Below are 24,981 nucleotides of genomic sequence, written 5' to 3' on the forward strand. Positions count from 1 at the left end.
GTCTGGAAAAAGGCAGAGGTAAGGTTAGTTAATTTTACTGCTTTGCAGGAGAAATCGGTTCCATTTGTGCCTGCTCATTATACTAAAAATATGGGGCAGAGGTTAAAAAGGCTAATTTTGATTAAGGAAAGCAGATCTTCCTAGACTTCATGTCTCAGTGGAAAATCTGCTTTTTAATGTCTAAGTCAAAGCAGCTGGAGTTCAGACCCTTCTTAAAGCTGTCTAGGAAGAAGTTGAAATCCTCCTGCGGACTGCAGCCTCAAGATATCTCTGCAAGATAATGACAGTCTTTATGAATATCCCTTTCAGTGTTTAGCTACACGTTGGTCCCCCAGCAGAGCAGTGGAGATCACTAAAGAAGCTTCAGTCTGTACCTGAGGCTTTATAATAATTCTGAAGCTGCGATGGTTAGCATGCCTGCCATTCCTGAGGAACTTAGTCTGTGCTGTTTATGCTACCTAATGATGCCAATAACGGTGTCCTCCTCAGTTACATGCAGCTACCAAGGCTGAAGCATGTGTCTGAATGGATTGTATGTTCAGTTGGCTGTAGGGCTGAATTTAAGCCAAGGAAGAAGAGATCAGAGAGGAGTATCTTCCACAGGAGGGGTTTGGCTGGATGGGAGAGCAAATCACTCCAGAAGCTCTTGCTTTATCAAGACATGTTGTTATCTTCTGAATAATGTAAGAAAGAACAACACAAAGCCCAGTCAAGTTTTTGTGTCTACTTTGTTTGTTTGTTTCTCAAAGCAGTAAGCAATTTATCTTTTAAAGTATATTTCAAATGAAAGTTCATGTAACAAAATGCATTACTTTAATTCGGTACATGATAATATTTCTCAAGCACAACAAAGTGGTGGAAAAATTAATCTTAAATTTCTTTTCACTTAATAGTTTTAGAAAGTGAATCAGTGACTGGGCAATGAAACAAGATTAGCTGAATATGCAGTTCAAGAAAGTAATTTTTGTTGTCTGATTTATCTCCTCAAAATAAAAACTTACATAATGTTTCAATTGCTCTGATAGACACAGCAGCCTGTTGTTTCACAGTTAAGGTGATAAAATGAACTCTGGTCTTCATTCACATCACCAGCTGTGTTGTACGAGGTCTGGCGATACGGAGTAAGTTTGGTTGCCTCAATTCATTTGCAGACAAGTGCTTGTGACATTAAAATCACTATGCAGATTAACTGGGTACAGTAAAGAAAAGTACTTTTCTTTGTTTTGAAACTGTGTCAATATTTTTGTTGTTGTTGTTGTTGTTTTCCAGTAACTGTATTATGAAAAATGAAAAATAACTATTCATCATTCAATTTCTCTGTGCTACACAAAATTACTGTATGATATTCCCCTTTATCTGTCTCTTCTCAGTGGAAAAGCCCTGCATTGTTTCATTGTTACTATTACGGGAGGCAGTTCATATATGAAATGATCTCTGTTACTAATCCTCATAATTTTCAATTCTTTCTAGGAGTGAGGGGAATCAGAAAAGCAGACAATGTTCAAAGAATAGCAATGTATTGATTTATTCAGCTTGTTCTCAGAAGGAAACAGTATAAAGAAAAAAATCCCAAAATTCTATTTCAAAGAAGAAAAAAAAAGTTTTCCCTCTAAACGCGCCTCTTAGACTTGACACATTAGCCAATATTTGCAAACACAATGGTTTTATCAAGTAAAACTAAAGCCCTCCTTTGAGTCAGTCTTCAGAGTGACTTTTCAGGCTCCAGAGTAGTCATTTATTAACATGTGAGTGTATTCAACTTAATTGTGCTCCTACGCCGGACTGCTACTGTGTGGCCAGCTGGAACTTTAGCAATGAAGACATGAATTAGTTATTAATAATTTAGAAAATGAGTGTTATTGTTGTCCAACTTCTAAAACATTTTATAAATAAGTCTCTTTGCCTGCTAATTCTGTTACTGATGGACTAACTGAAAAGTTGAATTTGTTAAACTTTTCAAAGAAATGGATTTTGCTGTTCGTTATTGATGGCCATTGTAAAAGGCATTCTTAATTTCCTAGTATTTCTGTTTTTTCTCTTTTCTTGTCCCTTTTAGAAACAGCTTAGCTTCTGACTACCTGCATAAGCCTTCTACTAGAACATGTGGGGTTTTATTCTTCTTTGGCTTAATAAGCAGAGAAAAGACAAGTGGACCATAATAACAAATCGGGGTTGAATAGTTCAAAAGTGAAGTGCAAAATCTATTTCTTTGCAAACAGAAAGTACATCTGAGGAAAGCCTTTGAAGGGAGTAACAGAGAAGCCACCTTTTTCCCTTTCTAAATAAAGCAGAATTTTCCAGCAATATAAAAACTCCAGTTCTGGGGAGAGAAAAAAAAGAAAAAAAAAGAAACAACTCCCCCTTAAAAAAAAACCCCAAAAGTGCCCACTCAACAAAAAAAAACCCATAGGCATCTATTGCCATAGAAAAATTCTGGTCACCTTTAGGTGTATCACTTGTTCTTTTCCAGACTGTTGGTATGTCATATCAGCATTAAGCCTGTCATACCTTACCCAAATGCTTTGCCTCTGAATGCTAGTGAAGGAGTCTTGGCTGGAGGTGGCCAGTAGTAGTAGATTCTGTTCTCAACCTGAGATAATTCTATGCAGCTGTGGACTCTTCCTGGGTCCATAGCTTTTTTGAATGCACTTATACCCCCTTGATTCAAATATTTTGAAGTTTCTTTTGTGATATTAGTGTGTTAAAAGTAATACCTCCTAAGAAACCAGTAGATGTTCCTCCAAACAGTGCGCACTGTTTTACCCAAACTTTAGAAAAGGATTAATTACGTTTTGAATTTCAGCTTTAGAAAATCATCCCTGGCAATCTTAGCATTGCGCAAGGTCACTTAATTGGTTTGTAAGTTGCCAGGATCTCAACCATTTTCTGTATAACTGAAGAGTAAAATAAAGGAGGGGTGGGGGTCCTAAACACATTTTGCCTGCAACTTGTAGGTAGGTCTCTGGTTTTAGAGAAACCCAAGACTATGATAATATTTTTTGTCTTGCATATAGTAATCTCGGGTTTAAATATAATATGCATCATTCCTTTGTTGCAAGATAGAGAGGTAAGTAGATAAGCGGATATAAAAACATGGTGATGATTTATCCGGGTTTTCTAATGCAAACCTCACCAAATTTATCACTTTGAAAGGAGAGGTAACAGCAGATGGGAGAAGTTTCTTATGGGACAGCCTGAAGGACTTTGGCCTTCAAGTGGTTAAGGGCAGGGGATTCAGCTAAGCTGTCATTTAGAGTATCTTCAAGATACTGCCGTGGTACATGTGAATGCAGACCTTTTGCTACCACGGCAATGTACTTGTCATAGTTTTTAATGACTTTTAAATGACTACAGTTTCCCTAAGTGTTTATTCTCAGCACAGAAAGGGATAAAATTCCCTATGAGTGGAATTGTCTTGTCTCAGATAATGTGAAGAGACTGGTCCTCATGAAAGAAACAAGTAAGTGTTCCTAATGAATCCCACATGCTACAGTACATTATTCCTACTGAGAAGAGGATTGGGTAAAGACAGATGCCTAAAGCAGCTCCTTGAAGTCCAGAACTATATATAGTTCCTGCAAATGTTCTGATGTAAATGGTTGTTTGATTGACTTTTAATTTGCTGTTTGCCTCACTGACTTCTTATTTATGTTTCTTAAAAGCAAAAGTGTGCTCATGCCGCTGAAGTTTTGCAAAGGAAAAATAAAAGCTAGTCTCCAGTTGCTGTTAATTTATTTTGTGATTAAAATACCATAGTGGCAATGATATTTGCTTAAATTTCCATGATGTCTTCCTAATATTTTTTTTAAACTTATTTAGTCGAATTTATAAAATAATGGACAGCTGTTTTATTTAAATTTAACATCTGTTATGAAGTATCGTTTAACAAGTACCTAGTTGTCATGTTGGTGGGAATGCTGTTAGTAACTGCATAAGCACTTAACTCAGATTGAATCTTCTAAAGCCGTTGGATACATGCTCGGCTTGCCCAGTTTCAAAATAGTCTAAGAATTCTCAAGCTTTTAATAAAAGTATACTACCTTATTTCTATAGCAATTCCAGTGCTGTAAATTTAATGCTTCTTTTTATATTGTGAAGGTACCTCCACCGTGATTAGTGGACCAGCAAGGCAATATGAAATGCACACAATAAAGATGACACTCCCGTTGTACTTTACCAGCTTCCATTTATTGGAACAGCAGGGTGCCGTTTTTAAAGCTTGAAGCAAGGCAGATATTGGGAGCCATGTGTGCAGGATCACTTTTATGTTTAATAGAAATAACTGTCTAAGTGCTGGACCAGAACTGTGGACCTTGTTTCACTCCCCTCCTTCAAGAGAAGTTGTCTTCAAGGACAAACCACTCTTCACTTCCCCCATCTTTCGTAAATGTGCTGAACCTGACTGACCACAGTGACTGTGTGGGAAGCAGGTATTGTTCTAAGGTGCCTGCCCTCTTGCTGCTCCCCAGCTGGCTTTAGAAATAGCACTGGATTTTGCCCAAGTTGATGAAAAGTAAATGTACAAAATAAAACTGTCTTCTCTGTACTCTGAGTTGGAGTCCCAGAGCCAAGCATAAGGTCTATTGCTGTTTAGCTTCAACTTCACAACCTCTAGGATGGTTTTAAGGCAGAACTCTGACGTTTATGAAGTCTTTATACTTTTTTGAAGACTGCTGAAACAGTAAAAGATAAAAGTACTGCTTCTGAAGCTAATGTTTTTTTTTTTTGTTATATCCCCAGTGCTTGTTTCTCTCTCTTGAATAGTGTCTGCCTATCCCCAGTGGTGGTGCTTTTCATGTAGAAGAAAAGGCAAATTTGAAGTATACCTTGTGCTGAGATATACAATACAACAAAGGGTCCTTTAGGTGGGGAAGTAAAACTGTGCCCCTAAAGAGTGTATATATTTCTTTACCTATTTCTGCTTTGAGAATGTGTTAAACTAGTCTATAGGAAATGCTCTGGTTAATGATTGAGAGATTTGCAAAGCTTCTGTAATGGTGGACATAGAATTATTGTAAATTTATTGTTACCTACCAGACACTAGAGTTTTCTATACATGAGGGTGGCATCTCCTTAACTATATTTGCATTGCTGTACTAAGGATGGCATACTATTACAAGCAAACTAAGTCAAGTTGAACTCATTTTTCCCCTTTAGATTAGGTATGTGATCATTAAAAATGGTACTGAATAAAAATGGTTATTTTAGGTGTATAGTAAGAATCATACCCTTGCAGACAATACACACTATTTAGTAGTTTTGTGAGGCCTGTTCAATTAAAAGTAAAAAGTTTAAAAATTGAAGAACTGAAGTGTTGAAATCCTAGTATAAAATGACTTCTATTGTTACTTTGTGTCAGAAAACTTTGTAAATTTTATGAAAGCCTGTACTTAGGATTTTAGCTTGGTGAAATAAAAAGTTTGGGAAGTTCAAGTGCGATAAAACATGCTGGATATAGAATTCAAAATGATGGAATTATCAAGTATTTTATTAGAAACCATTATGTGGAACCTGAATAATTGGGAAAATTAGCCCTTTGTGCATAGCAGACTTGAATCCAAGCTCTAAATCTTGGGTTGAGCCTTAGCAGAGGAATTGTCAACGGAGTTATTACCTTTGATTTGAGGAGCTCGTGTAACTGTAAGAGTGTGAGCTGGGTTCTGTGGGAAACATTTCTGGAAAACTAACAGAGAGGCTGATGAAATTCAATTGCAGATCTTTTTCCAGGGGGAAGGTTGAATTGACATTATGAAACACAAAACCTACAAACCTGGATTTCTTGTCTTTGTGATCTTGACTTGTTTGTTTCCACAGTTGCTTTCACTTGTTTCTTTGTTTCACTTGTTGCTTTCACAGTTGAAAATAACACATCTTACTTGTAAATAGAACACATTTGCTCTGGTTGTTTCTTTAAAAAAAAAAAAAATATATATATATATATATTGTTTTGTTTCAGGAGCTGCTTGTCAGTGTATACAAAGTTGTTCTTCCTGATAATGTAGGAATATTACATACTGCAAAAGTTATGTTTCATACATGGAAACTTTCAACAGAATTTTTCAGTGAGGACAGCCTATTTCTAGCTGGTTTTTATTCTTACTATTTTTACTAAAAATCCACTCTTTACAAATTTTTAGTACTGTTTTTTATGAAAAAAGTTTTAAAACTGTCCCAAATTAGATCTAGTTTCCTGTATGATGCAGAGGAAGAAAAGGAACAATACGGGACTTCAATTTTCCTCTGAATAGCAGTTTATGATTTGAAACAAGTACTTATTTATTCTGGAAGATGGAATAAGACCTTAACATTTAAGTATATTGCTTTAAGGAATACTATAAATGTCCAGAAAAGTCTATTGTGTTGCCTTATTATTTCCCTATAAAGTTTAATCAGTCATGTTCAAATTCAGGAGATAATTCAGTAATTACATTATTCAGTGCAATAACTTGGAAAGCCCCATTCAACTGTATGAATTTAGTATATGTACTTGTTCAAAATGGACTTCTGAAGGGCTTTCAGTCAGAAAGAAAAAAATATTTCCTTTCAGAATTTTAAATTAATCATCTACAAAATGGCCTGCAAATGAAGGGTCTGGGAATTGATTTTGAGTGAACTTACTCACACGTCATTTGCAACCACGCTGAGACAGTTGTAGTTATTAAAGTGTGACTTGAAATATATCTGTTGGAAATGGACATAAATGAAGTAATGAAGGTTGCAAAAACCACCGGTATATGATCAAACACATGTATTTGCACATGCACACACCCCACATGTATATATATTTACACATGAACGCACATTTGTGTGCAAATACTTGCACGTGCATGCCCACATGCACATTTGTGCCTGCATGCACATATATGTTTATGTGCATGCACATCTATACTCATGCACATATCTATACACATGCACATTACATGTATGCACATACATGTGTACAGCCACGCCTATTTGTGCATAGATATATATTTGCATACACATGTGCATACTTACCCCCACATGTTTGGGTACTTTGGTAATACCACAGCCATATAGTATCTCAAGGGTGTAAGTAGAATAACGAAATATTTTGGCAAGCTCCTCCTGGCCATAAAAAGAAGCTGGGAAGAAAGATACTTATTGGGTAATTTGGCATATGAACAAGAAATTTGAACACACAGGAACTCTTAGAAGCAGGAAATCAAAATTTAGTGGTAAATATGAGGGATAAAAGTTGCAGAGAGCACTAAGGAACTCCTAGGCTATGAGCTACCTGGAAAGGGAATCAGTGCAAGGGAGTGGAATCAACAGGTGAAGTAATAGTTCTTAGAAGCATTTTTAAAGGCCATGGTAGGTCATGATTATATTTGCCAAGAGAAAGTGATGACTCAAGAAACAGAACGCAACAGGATGAAGATCTAAGCACATTTTTTGGCTGAGTAGGGGCATAGAAAATGTTGTATTTAGCAATATTATGCAAAAAAAATATACATAAAACTCAGCAAGATTTAGACATATCCTGCAGCTGAGGGTTTATCAGGGTCAAAAAAAAAGGTGCCTTGGTTTGTATGTCTGAGTGACAGGCACTAAAGCAGTTAATAGGATTTATAGTCTTACAGTGTTGTATTGATGGATAGCAGAGTCGGCTCAGGGAGGAAGGAAGGAATTAAGAGCTTTGTTTAGTCAAATTGTGCATGAGTTAATAACTAGACACCTAGGAGAAAATATTGGAAACAGGGGCCAGAATTTTGGTTAGGTTATTATTTCTGCACTGAAGTTGACCTTCAGCTATGGAACCTTTACAGACATTCGTAATTATGATTTTTTTTTTATCTTGTTATACCAGAGGGAAAAATACATGAAAAGATGAATGGGCCATCTTTTTGACGTAAGGATAAACAGTAAAGATTAAGAGAAAAGGAAAACCAAGCAGAGAAATGAGATAGAAAAACAATGAATCTATGGGAGCAGAGGGGGTATAAAATAAGTGAACTATGAAAATGTCAAAGGAGTAATTCAATAAGCACTTTTCAGTGGTATATTAGTAACACTGGTCTCGTTCTGTAGAGAAACACTGAGGTAAAACAAAGCTTGGAGACTTGACAGACTTCATGGAGCACATCAATGACAGAGTGAAAAACTGGTTTCAGATCTTATGACTCCCTGTGCTGCAGTCTGCCCAAGCAGAAGTACCATGTGAAAAACTACAAAATGCATCAAGCATAAAAACGTGCAAAAAAGGTATTGTTTAAGTCAAGATAGGCAGAAGGAGTAAAAGAGATTGACATAAAGGGGAAATGTGAAATCTGAAAGTAAGAAAAAGTATAATTGCAGTAGTGTCAACAGAAATTTGTAAGATGATGTGTTTGTCATCAAACATGGAGGTATGAGTTTTTTCAGCCTATCGTGGCCTATAGTAAAGTAGTGTTTCAGTAGTGTTTCAGTAGGAAGCTTCAGTGTCTTCCAGGAATGTCTTCAACATATATGCCATGGGAAAAAAGGTAGGAAATGGAAAAAAATATTCTTGGACCTATGCATCTGAGACAGTGGCCCAACAGAAAGTTCTGAATAGATATGAGTTTGGGGAGTGGAGGGAAAGGTGGATGGAGGAACAATATTATGGAAGCAGATAGGCAGTTTATTGTGGACAGAAGCAGAAGGTAGAAGGCCTCACTAGATAAAGCTATGACAGTCAAGAGAAAAATAGGCAAAGGCTAATAATAATTGCGTAAGAAAACTCAGTGGAATAACTAAGAGTGAAAACTAGAAGTAGGATGTTTAACAAATAAATGGAAGCAATAAAAATATCCAGAAAAGGGAACTGATACTGATATACATTGCAGTTGCTTGCAGAATGCTCAAGAGCTCCTTAGATGGGGCCATGAAAAGAAGGTGAAAACGGGGCACAAAAATCTTGTTTGAAGAGTTAAACAACAGTTTTACAACTGTTTTTCTGTGATTTACTTGTGCTTTACTAGGAAGCTCAAATGATAATTTTGAAGGATATTTTTAGATTAAGTGCTGTGTCTGTATATGAGTTGCCCATCTCTAAAAGTAATTTCCCTTGGCATGGGAAGAAATTCCAAAATTCATATGATTATTGATTTCTGGGGGAGCCTGAAAATTTCCAGTGCTTCCTGTCTTCTGCCATAAATGGAGGTGGATGTTCAGGGAGAAAGGCAATGGACTAAACACAGTTTTCAAACTTAGTCTTATGTGGTTGGAAAGCTATTTCCATAGGGAGGAAGCAAATAGCTGTAGCGTTTATATTCATTTAGTATTTTGTCTTTATTTACTTTCAAGAAAGCAATGCCCATAGAGAATCATAGAATAGTTTGAGTTGGAAGAAGCCTTTAAAGATCATCTAGTCCAACCTCCCCTGCAATGAGCAGGGACATCTTCAACTAGATCAGGTTGCTTGGAGCACCGTCCAATCTGACCTTGAATGCTTCCAGGGATGGGGCATCTACCACATCTCCAGGCAACCTCTGCCAGTGTTTCACCACTCTCATTGTAAAAAATTTCTTCCTTATATCTGGTCTGAATCTACCCTCTTTTGGTTTGAAGTCATTATCCCTTTAGCAGGCCCTGCTAAAAGGTTTGTCCCCATCTTTCTTATAAGCCCCCTTTACGTACTGAAAGCCCACAATAAAGTCTCCCCAGAGCCTTCTCTTCTCCAGGCTGAACAACCCCAACTCCCTCAGCCCTTCCTTATAGGAGGGTGTTCCATCCCCCTGATCATCTTCATGACCCTCCTCTGGACCTGCTCCAACAGGTCTATGTCTTTCCTGGGCTGAGGGCTCCAGAGCTGGATGCAGTACTCCAGGTGGAGTCTTACCAGAGCGGAGTAGAGGGGCAAAATCACCTCCCTCAACCTGCACTGTGTGTATATATCTGAGTCATTTTTAAAAATTAGTGGTTTTATAGTTTACCAGGCTGGATGTACCTGTTGCTGGAGAACTCACATGTAGTATGAGTTGGTGGCAAGTAATTTTCTTTTATATATTTTGACTGTAGAGTGAGTTTTTAAAAGTGTATAGAGAGTGGTTTTCTGAAGGTATGTGTATCAAACCTCCTTTCTTTTTGAGAGTAACAGGATGCTTCAGAATGTCCTATACCTGGGAATAAAGACAATTTTCACTGCCATAAAACCAAAGCAAAGCATAGCTTTGAATCTCAGTGGAACACTGGATACTTTCCTCCCTTTTAATTTTGTGTTGGCCACATTAACTGTTGACGAAGAATTAGAGGAATACTGTTCTCACTGCTTATAAAATGGAGATAACTTTTTAATTACTTTTCTGTTGGTGAATTGAACACAAGGGAGAGATTAAATTAAACTGATTGATTAAAAATGTGGCAAATGTAGCCCTTTAAGCAACCTTCTATTTAGGCGCTTTCTATTGGTTGTCTTGATAATAACTGTTTTTCTTGCACCTTTTCAATGTCAGAGAATCTAAGTGACACTTGAGAAGAAAAGGTATTGGAAACAACATAGCTAACAATCAGAGAGCACCAAGGCAGAGATTGTTTTAGGGTAAGACACAGTGAAGAGGATCAGACTGTTCTAAGAATAACAAGGCTACCTGAAGCTAATGCTAACATGTTATCTCTGGAGAAGAACTGGCAGGAAAATTTCAAATATTTCCAGTCTAAATTCATGAATGTTGCTTTGTTTTCTATTAATATTATTATTGCAGGGAGAAAGCTGAAGTGAACTTGTGCAATAATGTGTATAAAGTTTACTAACATCTTAGAGTATCAAAAAATCAAATACTGTTTTGACGATTTCTTATTATTTTCTTCTAAAGATGCTGTATGCATAAGATACATAGTGTTAATATCAACAGATTCTATGGAATCATATAGCTCATCATCCCTTTCTCCAAACATGTGATTTACAAATTCAATTTTTATTGATGTTAATATTTGGTGGAAGCAGCCTGTGAGACTTTCATATCTGGCAATCTGCCTGCTTCATATGCACGTGTTGAATAACTTACAGTTTCTGAAAAGGCACCTAGCATCTGTGTTTAGGCTTTTAGCATTTCGCACAACTGGCCTAATGGTAAGCAAAGCCAGAACAAGGTGTGGGAAGGCTGGAAAGGAAAGGTGCTGTGTAACTTGTGCTCATTAGTGAAAGCATTGTGTCTGTGTCTGCAGCTTTCTGTTATTGTCTTTTATTCTTGTGATGGAACTCCTCCAAATCCCATCCTTAACCAAGCTATACCTAATGAATCATGCTGAAGTTTTTTCTCTTTTTATATTTCTTTTATGTTCATTCCATTCATTATTACCCTCATTACTCTGTATGGTTCTTAGTCTACATATGGGAGAGCATTGAGTACTGGTGATTAACTTGCACAATAAACTCTTAAATATCAAGGTATCAACCACCAGTTTGGTAGGAAGAGCCACTGTTAGGTCATATAAATGAGATTTTTTATTGATTAGCCATGTATTAAACCTGTCAACATCTGCTTAGCCAGAGGCTTACCTATTTCAAAGGCATCTATGCCTATCGAGGACTATTGCTGTAACAAACAACATCTCATTACCGTGAAAGCTACAAGTCAGTACTGCTTAAAAGAGGTAGCCAAAGCAGCATTTGTGTTTAACAGTGTTTCGAGGGAATATGTAAAGGAAATCAATTCTAGAGGTGTCCCAGCCTTTCAGAAGTTTGAGAAGACGGTCCCTAATTGAAAGAGCTACAAAATTACCCTGTCAGCTAGTTCTATTTCTCTGCCAGCTAAATGAATTACAAAGAATATTCTTTAGCTAAGAAAAAAAGTACTGGATATTAAGAAACATTATTTCTAGCTATGTGCCTTCAAATCTAATGACTGAACTTTGTCAGAATACAATAATAGTGTTTACTCTTCTTTAGACATATATTGAGTGATTTCCAGACTGAATGATCTAGATTTGTTCTTAGGGTTCCTCTGCATCAGAGTTTTAGCTGAGACAAGGGGTACAGAGCTGCAGGGAATATTTCAGGCATCTTCGCTTTTTACATGCCAGTTGAGCATCCTGGGGCAGTCTCAAAGCACACAAGCTGGATTTCTTTCAGAAGGACACCAGGTGTGCTCCAGAACTGCATCTAGTACAGTTGCAATTATTAATATGCCACTCAACCTCCCAAAATGGTTGAGAAATCTACAGGAAAATTACATGAAGATGTGTATAACATGAATGTTGGGTGATTGGTACCAGCTGTTTCACTGTGCAAATATAGTCCTGCTGGTGTACTCTACTTGCTAATACAGACATAGCTCAGGTATCTTGAAGAGTGAAATGTTGTAAGGACTTGGTTATGTGTATGAAATGATAACTTCAAGAAGAGATGTCTCCATTACCTGGAGTGTGCTGGAGCATGCCTCAGCTTACAGCAGGTAAATATGGGATTCAGGTGTTCTCACAGTCTAGTTGGGAGGATCAGTCCCATCACTGTGACAGCAGACTGATCTGGTTGATCTGTTACCGCAGCTGGGGAAAAGGCTGCCTCCCCATGAGCTCTACACCCTCTGCTGCTCCAGATAATGATCTCCCTGATTGCTCATGCCATTTCTGGAGCTGGGATTTAGCTTTACATAGGGCTTGGACCATTTCCGAGTGGCTTTGAGAGATGTATTTCTATATTTATTTTCATGAACAAGCTAATGGGACTGAAAATAACCTTCAGTCCAGTTGTAACAGAAGTATTCTGGACATCTCGGTCAGAAAGGAGTGAATCGTGGCAGGCACTTTTTTCATTTTAGTTTTGAGTGAAATGTTGGAGCCTTGAATGAAATGCACTGGATTATGATTCAGCTATAGAAAAATCTGGTAACTGAATTTTTACCTTAGTGTTTTATTTCCACTAATCCCAAAAGGAGAGTTTGTGTAAAGTTATATCCTTGCTTTAAATTGCTATGGATTTTACTATCTTGCTAATGAAAGATGATGAGCAATGCAAAGATAGTTATGTTCATAAGCTTCTCAACCCTGAAATGTACAGTTCTGCAGCCTCCTGAATGTTTTATCAGGCTGTTTGCAACCTTTCTTTAGCCACTGAAAATTGATTATCCTGCTGAATTTGTTGTGCTGAAAGTAATTTTTCTGCAGCTATTTGTCCTCTAGGGAAGAGCATCAATCCAGAGCTGTGAATCTGATACAAAATAAAATTTATGCAAATGTTTAATCTGTATTGAAATCTAATGATTTAAATCTTCAGTTTTTCTGTTTCACTTTTTGTGCTCATTAGACTACTGTAGAGCAAAAGTAACTGCCTATTCAAGCATCCTTTTCATAAGACATGATCATTTGCTCTCAAATAATAATGACTGAGAATATGATTTTGTAGTGTTGCCTGTCTCTAAAGTATATTGTGAATGCTTCCTCTACATCTATAATACAATTAGGTTGTTTTGGAATCCATAGTTCATGTGTAGCTTAATAAACTTTTTATATTCCTCCTGCCTCTGATAATGTTTTTATCCGTACCTTTGGTATGTATACCAATTGACTCAGACTGGTCACGCTCTTCTTCCAGTGCAACAGTGCTTTCATAAAACTTTCTTTAGCTACATGGGAGACAATCCTTGGCTGTTCTTTATGTACGTGGAGCATTGGTACATAGAGAACCCAGAGTGAACACAGGGAAACACAGGGAAGGTGTAGAGAATACTGCTGCCTTCAGTGTGAGTATAACTCTACCAAAGTTGGTGGAAGCATGCTGATGAGACCATCTGAAGCTCGAAATTTTTAAGTGTAACTGGAGTGCAGCGAATCTTCCACAGGCTCTGAGATACCCAATGACTGTGCACCTCTCTTCAAAGTTCTTTGTAGTTTCATTGAAACAACTTCCCCACATTTTGTATTGTGTTCCCAGAGAACTAACTGTGAGACATGTAAGACTGTGCTAGCCATCTAAAGTGTTCTTCATAGTCAGTAGAGAGGAATAAGCACATGGTTAGGAGTCTAAAATGAAAAAGAACAATTACTCCCGCTTCTCTTACTGACTGTAAGAGACTGTGGGGTGACTAATCAAACTTTGATGTTTATTTTTAAGTGTATAGCGTAGGGCCATCATATATAATTTTAGATACTGTATTTTGCTTACATTTAGTGTCTGATAATAATCTTAGTGATTAAAACACTGGATTTCTCTACCAGCATTACTTACAGGGTGGTACTTAGTTTTGCTTACAAGTCCTTTTAGAGCAGGTTGAGTCTGTGCTTGTTTAATGGAACTTGGGAAATACTGTAATGACGTGCTAGCCATCTGCCTTCCACTTGAATAACTCTTCTTGCTGCTTTTAAATCGTTTGCAAACCCATGAGACAGCAAAAAAAGTAAAACAATTTCTGACTACTCATACTGTTACAATTTCTCCTCCCTTGCAGGTAGGAAGCTCTTCAGCATGTGAAGAACACTAAAAAGTAAAAGAAAAATAGCTGAAATGATAGTAAGTTTGAAAATGAGAAACAACTTCTGCATGGACTTGAACTTCATATGCCTGTACAGAGAGTGCATGGAGTAAATGGAAGTGTTTCTGTACAGGTACTTGTTGACGGAAAAGAACTGACACATTATTTCATGAGCATGGAATCTAGGAAATTAGTATAAATGCTTAGTAATTGGGCTTTATGTCTATCCTAATTGCGTTAGGAAAAAAAAAAGAGAGTTATCATCTTTCTGTCTGGGGCAGAGAACTTGTATATTAAATGATTTTCTGGACATGTCACTAGGTTTGCATAAGGTAAATCAAGTAGACTCTTTTTCCATAATCTTTGGTGCATGATGTGAACTGTAGCTCAGGTTTGCATGTTTAGCTTCTAGAGATCTATGTCAGCGAGATGAATCCCACCAGGAGAGGCCAGAGGTCTGCGACATAAAGCACTGCCCTTTGTGACGCCCAGAGCCTCACAGGTTTTTCCACAGGGCTTGAGTTTCCTCCTCTCCAATTACTTTCTACAATGCTCACTGGTTCTGTGATTTAGAACCATTTCATGGACTAATTTCAAATGGCTGTGCACTGATTTGAATGAAACAAAAGCGTTCGTTAGCTTCGTGGTTAAATTTGTTTGTAGATGAGCAAACATCCTCAAGGTACTCTGTCAAACACTGTCTGTAATTATGAATCTCTTTGACTTACAGCACTGATCACTACACTATCTGAAAGGTATACTTTTGGGAGACATTTGAGGAGACGAAAGACATTCTGTGATTACAGCACAAAATTGGGAAATCTGAGTTTTCATCTGTTCAGTCCCTGCTTTCCTCTGTGATCTTGAGCAAGGTGCTTGAAATACACTTCTGTTCCGAAAAATACCTATATTTAAAACTAGCACCTTGTTATTCAAGAGAATCAAAGCCTCTGGGTATTCAAAGTGTTATGTGTTGACTCTACTGACAAAAAAAACACCCAAACCCCAAAACAACAACATTGATAGGGGTTGGTTTGTTTGGTTGATTGATTTTTTCTATTCCTTTTCACCCTGAAGAGCTATTTGTCAGGGAAAGAAGCTGGTGTTCCATCTTGTAAATCAAGTAAATGGTAACCACAGGGCTCCCCAGCCTTCTATTATACACCCAACCTCATCATCAAAGGCTATCATGCCATGTTTCAATTATCTGTGCACAGAAAAGGTCTCCCCTTATTACCAGTATTTTTTGACTTGTTTCTGATCTTCAATAAGATTGTGTGGTTTTAATGACCTCCTTCTAATGAGTAAGAGGTGGGCCCAATTAAAAATAATCCCAACTTGCAAAGAAAATGAAGACTTCATCAAGAAAAGAGTGTTGTACACAAAACCTTATTTAACTTCACTCAGCACCCACAATACATGGGTATTCCTTAACATGCAGATTGAGAATATTTTAAAACAGAGTATTTTACTTTCATAAAAATATCAAAATAAAGATTTGTTATCAAAACTTTTTTTGATTTGTCATCCCAGTAACAGCAAAGAAGATGCAAAACCAGAGATCATAAATGACCTGATGCTGTCTTGCTGATCAGGTAGACTTCATGTTGTATCAATTAATGTGTTTCTGAAAATTATGCAAAGGAACAGGAAAAAGTCAAATTGACATTCCTGCTAAAAGAAGGTGGTTGGGAGGAGCCCCAACATCCTTAAATCATCACAGATGATTTAAGACTCAACTTGAAAATAGAGACAGAATTATTACAACTGCTAAGAGCGTGTAGGTAAAATGGTAGTCTCTGTGACTTGGACCTTGTGTGTGTTTTCTTGATAATGAAGCTGTTGTAGCAGGCTCCTGGGAGGAGGAAGGAAGAAGAAATAAAAGGTATAGATGTAATAAGACAGAAGAGAGAAAAGCCCGGGGGAATGTAGTGCCCCTTCATTAGCCTGTTTTTACTCCTCTATGATGGTGCTGCATACCACTCAACTCACTGCAGTTATGTTCACTAATTACTGGGATGAGATTCGAGGGAACTGGGGAAGGCTGTGATAATGTGCCTCTGCTTGGTTTCAGCTATATGCTTTGAGCTAAATGTGGGGAAAGGCATCCACGCCACCTGACCTGCTATGGGGGAAATGGACTGTATACTTCATTGCATCACCTCATGTTGCGAACAGTATTTCCCATTGACATTTGGGCTCTTCCTTCTGGGTACGTTGCTCCCTTTGTTACATGCACTGATTACATGAGTAGCGTGTAATAATTTTTAGAATAGGAACTGCTTTGCAATTTGGCTTCTGAACAAACAAAGTGCAGTGACCAAGGAGAGAGAAGTAAAAAGGTAGGGGGTGAGAAGCCAGAGACTAGTCCTTGACTTACTTTTCCACTAGCTTGCCTGTTTTTTAATATTCAAAATGACCAGACTTGTTAACTCAGAACAAAGATGGAACAGTTACTGACACTGGCAACAGGGAAGAACATTGTTTAAATCGCTCGGCTTAGAAAGACAGCCTGAACAAGTCTTGAAGAATACACAGAACTCACAGAAGTGGTCAGTAGATGCACTGCTGTGACTTTAAGGAGAATAGAACCTTGGTCATTATTTGACCAAACTTTCTGATATCACTTTCTGTTTTGTCACTGGCTTTCATATGAAAAATACTCTATGCACAGCCTTGGGGAAAAAAAAAAAAACAAAAGCTACCATAGAAAAAGTAGCTTAATTTTGCTATAAAGGCAAAGAGAATGTTAAAGAAAATAATTGCATGTTAAAGAAAAATGTATTTGGAAAACAGTATTTTACTTAGAACTAGCCAAAGGTTGTCCTTCGTACGAGCTTATGTTTTTTGAAAGTAATACATTGACAGCCCAGGAGAATGAAGCCTTTATGTAGAATTTAGGGTACATTCTAGCATTGCTGCTGACAATCATAGAATCATAGAATCGCCTAGGTTGGAAGAGACCTTTAAGATCATTGAGTCCCACCATCAACCTAACACTGCCAATGTAGTATAACAGATGATACAAAAGAGCTTTTTCATGAGAATAGCTTTAGATACAGCCTGTGTGAACATAAGTATATGGTACAGATTTGAAAAAGCTTGACTTCGCTTGGTCTCTTCTAGTCAAAACAAAACACTTTAGTATGGCTTTAGTTTTTATGCACCATACTCAGTCTGGAGATGTGATCGGCACCCAGAATTTGGTAGGTTTTTCCAGTAAATTTTAGTAGAGATCAAGAAAATACACAGAGTTAGATTTTTGATTTCTGTGCTATCACATCCACATCTGAATCATTCCAATAACAAAGTGCTGTTGAGGGAATACAGGAAAGAAATGAAGGATCTTTTGTATCACAGTACTTGAATTTGAGCTTCGGTGATGTTACTCCATATATTCAGTAAGACTATTAAATAATCATTATATAGAACATGCAACAATAAATGTGGCCAGCAGGTCGAGGGAGGTGATTCTATCCCTCTACTCTGCTCTCATGAAACCCCACCTGGACTACTGTGTCCAGCTCTGGACCCCCCAACATAAAAAGCACATAGACCTGTTGGAGTGGATCCAGAGGAGGGCCACAAAGATGATCAGAGGGCTGGAGCACCTCTCTCCTATGAAGACAGGTTGAGATAGTTGGTGCTTTTCAGCCTGGAGAAGAGAAGGCTCTGGGGAGACCTTATAGAGGTCTTCCAGTATCTGAAGGGCACTAGAATAAAGCTGGAGAGGGACTTTTTACAGGGGCATGTAGTGATAGGATGAGGGGTAATGGTTTTAAACTGGAAGACGGTAAATTTATATTAGGTATCAGGAAGAAATTTTTCACAATGTGGGTGGTGAGGCACTGGAACAGGCTTCCCAGAGAGGTTGTGGAAGCTCCATCCCTGGAAGTATTCAAGCCCAGGCTGGATGGGGCTTTGAGCAACCTGGTCTAGTGGAAGGTGTCCCTGACCATGGCAGGGGGGTTGGAACTAGATGATCTTCAAGGTCCCTTCCAACCTTAACCATTCTATGATTCTAAGCCAGCTGTAAATAGTAAAAGCTCAAGTGATTTGCTTTTTTGTTCATCATCTAACATGAATTCCAACTACAGCTTAGAATGCAAGTGTTCATTAAACAGTAGCTTGTCTCTTCTGCTTAGAAAACACAGGATCACCCCTGGAAGCACTTGAAGTTAAGCATACATAAAGGAAAATGACAAAGGAAAAGAAAGGAAAAGCTGAAAAAAAATTATTTATTTTTAAAGTACTTAGCCTTAACGTGCACTCGGATGGTCTACTAGACCTTCAGGTACTGAGGGGTAGAAATCAATGGCTGATGAAGACAATTATAACAGTGCCCTTAAAGGGCAAGCTTTTGTGAATGGAAGTTTTAGATCAGACTACAGATATGTATGCACACAGAACTAGCATTCCAGGAAACTAATATTTTATGACTTGATGTAATAAGAAACTTTGTTGTTATTATTTATAAAACAATAAATAAAGTATAAATAAATATATAAACATATAATAAAGTTTTCTTATAAAGTTTGGGAGTTCATGATATTGAATTCAGCTCCAAGAAGTGACTCATGAAAAAATGAATGCAGTACAAGTTGTGCTGCTCCTAGTTCCAAAAGTATGCCTTCAAACTTTTCTTGCCATCTGGTTTCAGAACTACTTTTTCATCATGTTATGAACCATCATCCCTCTTGCCTTTTGTCCCTCTCTCTTAAACACATTTATATAGACAGTAGATCTTACATTATGTGGTTGTTTCTTTTATCTACGGAACTAAATGAAATCAAGAAACAGCAGTGCTAACATATAAGAGGGAAAATAATTTATTGCTTTGGACGCAGCCAAGAATACTTTAGGAAGGTTCTAATGACTTTGGCTCTTCAAGAAACAATGCCATCAGGTGTTTTCCTAAAGGTACGATACAATTCAAAAGCAGTACACTGCAGGTAGGATGTTTAAATGAGCTCAGAATTGTTAAGAGGATGATTATCTCTAAACATCTTCATTAATTCCAATAATTGCATTTTGAATGACTTGATTTGATTGCCCGGTACTTTAACTTGATTATACAAAAACTTATTTCCCTGTTACCTGTTGAAGAAAGTTCTTAATTACTGGCAGTTAACTAAGTATATAATCTAAGGTGGTGATACATGTTTGAACTCAGTCAGTCTTATGAGTAATGTCTTCCAACAGGAACAAAAAATACTTTATGGTAAACAGAAGGCTTTGAACCTAACAGTGTTCTCTGATACACCTAATTCTATCCTCGCTACTTTGGATGCTATTTTGATTTCTGTCTATTTATTTCTGAACAAAAATGTGAGCATAAGCGGATGCTTAAATGAATGTTGTTTAAAGCATTGGAAGGAACCTCAATGAACCTGCAAAACTGAATGAGGAGCTGTAAGTGCTCTAGTCCTTTCTGTTATTTACACTACCCAACTGGAAGGCATAGACAAACATAAAAGGACAACCGTCTGTGTAGTCAAACACAGCTAGGATAAATCATATAAGAAAAAAAATATTCTGCAAGGATGCACAGAATAGATCAGGCTGAAAAGAAATAGGAAAATGCTGTCAACCATTTCAAAATAAGTAATACAGACCTTAATCTCACCATATTTTTTTTTCCTATATTACTGAAAAACAAGAGTAATAATATGTGCATGTGCATATCCTTCATATATTAACAACAAAAAGTGTTTAAGTGTTTCAAGGTTTGTTTTGTTTTTTTTTTTTTTTTTTTCCAGAACACTTAATGCTTCTGCTTTTTATCCAGATGGATGCTACACAGAAATCAGTTTTTCTTATTCTTTCTGATTTCATATGGGAAACAGAATCAGAATACCAAACACAAAACAGCAAAGAAGTAAATTGGAAAGCATCTAGCAGTTTCAGAATTTTCTGCTTGAATTCACTTACACCAGCTTCTGATGCTTGTGGTAAAGAGGTAGGTTTTGTGTTTGTTTTTTTGGGGGTTTTTTGTTGTTTTTGTTTTTTTTTTGTTTTGGTTCCCTTTTTTTGTTTTGGTTCCCCCTCCCTTTGGGGGAGGGGAGTATCTCTATCCAAGCAAGAGCCGATTTCTAAATAAGTACCTAATGGAAATACTGCCCAACTGGCAGTATCTAAACCTATTGCTGTTGAAAAGAACCTGTCAGATTTCCAGCTCCTGTGGATGCCAACTAGAATCAACATGAGAATGTAACTTTAGCATTGAAATTATATCCCCTACATCCCATAGTGAAATTATATCCTATAGCACTGTGTACAGACTGTCCTAAAATGCAATGGTAGCCTACATATTCCTTCTCACTAGAGTTTCAGTATCAGCAAATCTTAGAAGTTTTTATCTGCTAGGATCTATAACTGCCATCTTTAAAACAGTACCCTGTATCACTGCCCCAGGCAACAATTAAACTGAACCAATTCACCATTTAGTTAAGCTTTTTCCAAGAAGTATTATCCACAGTCAATTACTGTTGCCTTTTTCTCATTACTGTGGTACAGCTCAAGTAACAAAAGCAATGCAAATGTTTTTGAAATAACTATTTAGCCTTTTATTGCTTAGTTTAGAAAGGGGCTAATTTTTTACACATACTTAGATGTAGAAGCACATTGAATATTTTGTATATTTTATCCTAATTGTAGGAACATATTGTTACAGCAAGAGTGTGGATTGGTGAATGTTCAGAGACTCATTCTTGAGTAACTATTTCATGGATTCATTTAGGAGCTCTTACGGGAGATTGTAAATTGCTAGAATCCAATATAGTGTAACGTGATCAAAACTGTCTCATGAGAAAGGAAGGAGAATGCCAAATGGAAGCCTGGACAGCTTTCTGATTTACCAGCGTGTACCAAAGCATAGGTGTCTATGTCTGAATTAATACAAAATGATAGCTATGTTTTAATAGTTTCACATGTTTGTAGTATGCACTAGCTTTAAATTCTAATCCTGCAAACAATTCGTTGTATGCTTGCTCACTCGTTGTGAGTAGTCTACTTATTCTCAAATGAAGTTGTTCATACACATTAAGATAAATGCATTCAAAGTCTTTGTAATATCAGGGTCACATAAAGCACAGTATCAGTTTCACTATGTCAGTTCCTGAGAACTGTATTTTATTTATTTTATTTATGTATTTTTAGACCATTATGTAAAAATGCAGAGGGTAATTCAACTTTTTTATTTGAGGTTAGCTAGTCACCTTGTGCCACTGTCTCATTCAAACATCAGTGCCGCTTTTTTCTGAGTTCTAGAGGAGGAATGATTTGGCCAGGATCATGCAACATTTTCAGTACTCCAGAGACAGACACAAAATTAGGTGCGTTAATTATGCTGGCCTTTATGTACTTTTGTCATGTACATCCAGCCTTCTTACCAAAGGGAATGAACACATCCTACAGGAGTGTTTGGCCTTTAGGCAGAGCCTAGCTACTATGATCTACATTGTAATTCTCTTCCTCTGATGTGGCATTTATTATTCAGGATATGAGGTGAAAGGTATTATGTTGCTAAATGTTAGTGATGTATGCTTTTCTTTTTCCCTTTTTTTTTTTTTTGGCAAAGATGTTAATGTACATGGCTAATATTTCCATCTAGTACCTAAACTAGAGGAAATGCTAGGCATACAGCTTTTGTGGCAGAAAATGCAAGGATTCAGATTTAGTAACCTCATTTTCTGCTATTGTTAAGTTTTTGTTTTATCATGGGGTTTGTAAAGACTGCTCTGGATGCAGTGTAGAGAAATGCTAAGTCAAAAATACTACTCATTCCTCTGCACAGTAGTGGTACTCTTATCTCTTTGTCTTGCACTTTCAAAAAGACATTTACTATTCCTCATAAGCCATGTATTTTGAAACAGAATATTTGGTGTTAACACTCAGTTTTTTTGGTAGCTCTTTTTAACAACTGGAAACTGTTGTAGAGGTGCTCACTGGCAGAAGTTTTTTTTTATCAAAAAAGAAATGGCATCTTGTCACTATATAACTCTCCTGAGGGGAAACCAGTTTCTTGATCAAGACGGTTGATTTCTGTGTAGTTACAGAAACAGCGGAAACTAGTTGGGGTTGGACTAGATGATCTCCAGAGGTCCCTTCCAGCCCTAATCATTCTGTGATTCTGTGATACAGGAGCCTCCATTGCAAGGATCCTTGCAGCGGTGTACTCACCTGGACCAGGTTAGACTACTTGTGCTGCTATTTCACTCATTTCTTAAAACTCAGATGGCTTGTAGTCCTGTGTGACCACTCCAGCATCTGGATGTTCTGTTTGTACTGATTACTTTAAATGATACACAAAACATCTCCTACTTTAATTATGTATAAGAGACTGTTCTGTATGACTGTTTCTGTATCTGCACAAAAGGTTTCTACTGACTGTTTACAACCATCTGTTTACAGTTTGATCAGTTTTGCATCAGGAACTGCCTGGAGAAGTCAGTGGGCTTGCCGGATTCTTCATTCAAGGTATATGTATTTTTAATAAATGCATAATCCTAAATTACACAAATAATAAATGCATTTAACCATACAGATGGTGCCTATCAAAAGGTCTAGGGGCAGCAGGGGCTGCTTAGGGGAACTCTGCTGTCTGAAATTCCCACCTGGAGACCTCCTGTAAGAGTTAGGACTTCTGTTGTGAAGCTGGCTAAAGGCTGAGTCATTCACTTCATCCCAAATCCATTGTCTTTTCTATGCAGAGACTAGTGGGAAGCTCCAGCACCACCGAGGAACTGCTGGGTGTGCATGCAGGCCCAGCACTGACACCCAGATATGCCACGGCTGGAATTATTGGATAGACTTGAAATTCATGCTTATATCCCAATTATGACTTAAATTTTACAGCTTTTATAATGAATTCAATGGAGTCCTGTTGGAATTCTTGAAGGCTGCTGTATGTGTTTATATCTGAATTGACTTTTGCCCAAGGTCTTTCACCTGAATATGTTAAAAAAGCAAGAAAAAGGTTTGAGGTTTGGCTTGGTTTTTTGGTTTTTTTTGGTCTATTTCTTTGTTCTTCTAAAAATGTGGTAGAAAAAAAAAAAAAAGAAAAAGAAAAGGTCCTATTGTAGAAATACAGCTGGATGAAGTGCATAAGAGCATTATGTTTGTTCAGTGAGATCGACAGCGTTTACCCCTTTGTGATAGAGAAATAAGCACTCACAGCCTGATAGAAAAGGTAAATGAAAAGGCAACAAGGCAAGTCAACAGACTTTTAAGGAAAGCGGTTCTCACTATTCAGCTGTACAAATTGAGGATGCAATTTACTTTACAAAATGTAAGTAGGAGGTGGAACTTTAACTCAGGCAGGGTTACAAATTGTAACCAGTTGTACCATGTAATACTGTTGCATTACTCATCTTCTAAAAATATTTTTCATTGACTCACTTTTATTAATCTGCAAGAAATTTTGCAGTTGATCATCACAAGGAATGTAGGTACTTGCTATTTTAGGAATTTGTCTTATAAGTATCTGAAATTTATTCTCTCTGACTCAACATATATGTGGTTATTTTGAAAAGATGTTTTATTAGCAACTCTCTAAGAACCAATCTATTACACAATAAATAACGTAGAATGGAATAGCATAAAATGGAATGGAATAGAATAGAATAGAATAGAATAGAATAGAATAGAATAGAATAGAATAGAATAGAATAGAATAGAATAGAATAGAATAGAATAGAATAGAATAGAATAGAATAGAATAGAATAGAATAGAATAGAATAGAATAGAATAGAATGGAATGGAATGGAATGGAATAGAATAGTTCAGTTTGAAGGGACCTACAATGATCATCTAGTGCAGCTGCCTGACCAATTCAGGGCTGACCAAAAGTTAAAGCATGTTGTTAAGGTTCAAATGCTTCTTAAATGCTGACAGGCTTGGGGCATCGACCACCTCTCTCGGAAGTCTGTTCCAGTGTTTCACCATCCTTTTGGTAAAGAAATGTTTCCTAATGTCAAGTCTGAATCGCCCTCGATGCAGCTTTGAACCATTCCCATGCATGCCCCCGATGCAGCTTTGAACCATTCCCATGCATCCTGTCAGTGGATACGAGGAAGAGCTCAGCACCTCCCAGTCTCTTCCCCTCCTCAGAAAGCTGTAAAGAGCAATGAGATCACCCCTCAGCCTCCTTTTCTCCAAACTAGACAAGCCTAAAGTCCTTCACTGCTTCTCACAGGACAGCTTCCAGCCCTTTCACCAGCTTTGTTGCCATCCTACTCTGGATGCACTCAAGGACTGACCATCCTTCTTAAATTGTGGGTCCCAGAACGACACACAGTACTCAGGGTGAGGCTGCACCAACGCTGAATACAGTGGGACAATCACCTCTTTGGACCAGCTGGTTATAATGTGTTTGATGCACCCCAGGATGCGGTTTGCCCTCTTGGCTGTCAGGGCACACTGCTGCCTCACATTGAAGGAAGTGCAGATGCTATAGGAAGTGCATAGATAGGTGATATATAAAAAGATATATCTAATAAATATAGGAAGTACAGTTGATAACCACAAGTTTTGCAACTAATTATTTCCCTAAATGTTTGACTATTGTCATAGCTAGTGTTAGTCAAGTAG

Source organism: Charadrius vociferus, unplaced genomic scaffold (genome assembly GCF_000708025.1).
Source record: "Charadrius vociferus isolate BGI_N301 unplaced genomic scaffold, ASM70802v2 scaffold23, whole genome shotgun sequence".
Classification (NCBI taxonomy): domain Eukaryota; kingdom Metazoa; phylum Chordata; class Aves; order Charadriiformes; family Charadriidae; genus Charadrius; species Charadrius vociferus.